The 1902-nt window shown below is 45.0% G+C and overlaps 1 non-coding gene across 1 annotated transcript; it reads right to left on the bottom strand.

Annotated features, from left to right (window-relative positions):
• Positions 1-610: 610 nt before the first annotated feature.
• LOC123279196 (U6 spliceosomal RNA) lies at positions 611-717 on the bottom strand. The gene has a single exon (XR_006517113.2). It is a non-coding gene; the product is annotated as a U6 spliceosomal RNA (small nuclear RNA).
• Positions 718-1902: the final 1185 nt, after the last annotated feature.

Here is a 1902-nt window from a genome sequence, read left to right as displayed (position 1 = left end):
AAGAGCAGAAGTGTTGGCATGCCCCTGTAGCCTCATCAATTACCATCAACTTTTTGCAGAGGGAGCCCCAGGGGAGAGAATGTCTTCACACGCTTATGATTATTTACAGACACCTCGTCCTGTCCGTACTTGGGGGAGGTTGGTTTGCTCCATGGCGGCCTCCTTCCAGATGTGTTTACGTTCTTCCAGGCCCAGTGGAATGTATCGGTTAGCACCTCCACTACACAGAGCAGAGAGGACGCTGGGACACTGGGACATACAGGAGGTGTGCAAGGGGAGACACGAGGCAGGATGCCTGAATTTCTCAGTTAGGTTCACGTATCTCCCAGCGAACATGGATTGAATAGCCACTTGGCTGCTGAAGAAGGCAATCCAGCATAGCGGTTAAATAAACATGTTTGTAAGTAGATAGAGCTGTATTTAAATCCCAGCTCTGCCATCTACAAGCCATGTGGCTTTGGCTAAGCTATTTAAAGCTTCTGCCTCCATTTTCTCATCTGTAAAATGGGATAATGATAACTCCTCTCAGGGTCATTGCAAGGTTTGGATGCAAAGGGCTGAGCAGTGCCTGACACAGCAGGTAGTGGGTATATGGTATCTATATTTTTTTAAATATATGGAATGCTTCACGAATTTGTGTGCCGTTCTCGCTCAGCAGCTCTGCTAACCTTCTCTGTATCTTTCCAATTTTAGTGCATGTGCTGCTGAAGCGAGCACTGGTGCCTACTCGTATAAGACACTACTAGATACCCTGTGTGTATGATTCTGATAGAAACAGGCTTGAAGAAATTGAGGCAATGTAGGCAGTCCGGGCAGGGGATTTTTGGTGAAAACGTGATTGTTAAACCTGGACGAGAGATCTCCATGGATGCGGCAGGTCAGAGGGCCCTTCTAGGCGGCAGAGGTGATTGAGCTCCTGAATGTCTGAGGAATGCTGGTGGACGTGCCAGCCGGTGCCCGCCGCCTGACTGTGGGTTGGCAGAATTCCTTAGACCAACTTTTAAGAAACACTGTTTTAGCTGGCTGGTGTCAAGGCTTGGCAGCCTCCCCAGATGGAGAGTCCTGTTGGCATGCCACATTCCGAGCGGAGCATTTGTTGCACAGCTAATCCAGCCCTCACAAAGGTGAGGCTGCCTACAGTGACAAAAAGAAAAGGTACGTTTGGGGTGAGTTCTCTGCAGTCAATGGATTTTCCTGCTCCGTTCTCTCCTTTCCAAAGGCCTACCTTCACTGGAGTATAATGCTTACCCACTCTATGAACTTCCTGCATTAAAAATTTTCTTATAACAAATTCAAAAATTCACAGAATTAGACAAAGTAGTACAACGAACGCTCATGGGCCTCTTACCCAGCCACAAAATAAACTCACGGCCACTCTCGTTTCATCTATAGTTCCCCTGACAGAGTATTTAAAACACATCCCCCAAATCATGTCATTTCCCCTTGTTTATTTGTGATGCCTTTCTAAAAGATTAAGAACTTTTGAAAAGAACAACCTTAACATCACTATAACAATGAAAGAATACAAGTTCTTAGTATCATCAAATATCCGGGGTTCAAATTTCCACAACTGTTTCTTTTTTTCCTGGTTGAATTGGGATCTAAACAAGATTCACGCATTGTAATTTGTTGATATTTCTCTTAGTCTCTTCAATTTATAGCTTCTCCAGCCCTCTTTCTATTTCCCTGCAATTCATCCGTGGAAGAGACCAGATCATTTCCTGTTTTCTAGACAGGACTGCATCCCTGTATTGTTGTCTACCTTGCTTCTTTGACCCCTTTATTTTCTATAAAATGGCAGCCACATCTAGTGACTTGATCGAGTCCAGCTTTATTTATTTCTTTGCAAGACTGCTTTGTGGGTGTTGTCCTGTGCTTCCATCAGCTGGAACGTGATGACTG

Source organism: Equus asinus, chromosome 20 (genome assembly GCF_041296235.1).
Source record: "Equus asinus isolate D_3611 breed Donkey chromosome 20, EquAss-T2T_v2, whole genome shotgun sequence".
NCBI classification, from domain to species: domain Eukaryota; kingdom Metazoa; phylum Chordata; class Mammalia; order Perissodactyla; family Equidae; genus Equus; species Equus asinus.
Note: the sequence above shows the minus strand (reverse complement) of the source record. Positions and strands in the feature narration are given on the sequence as shown.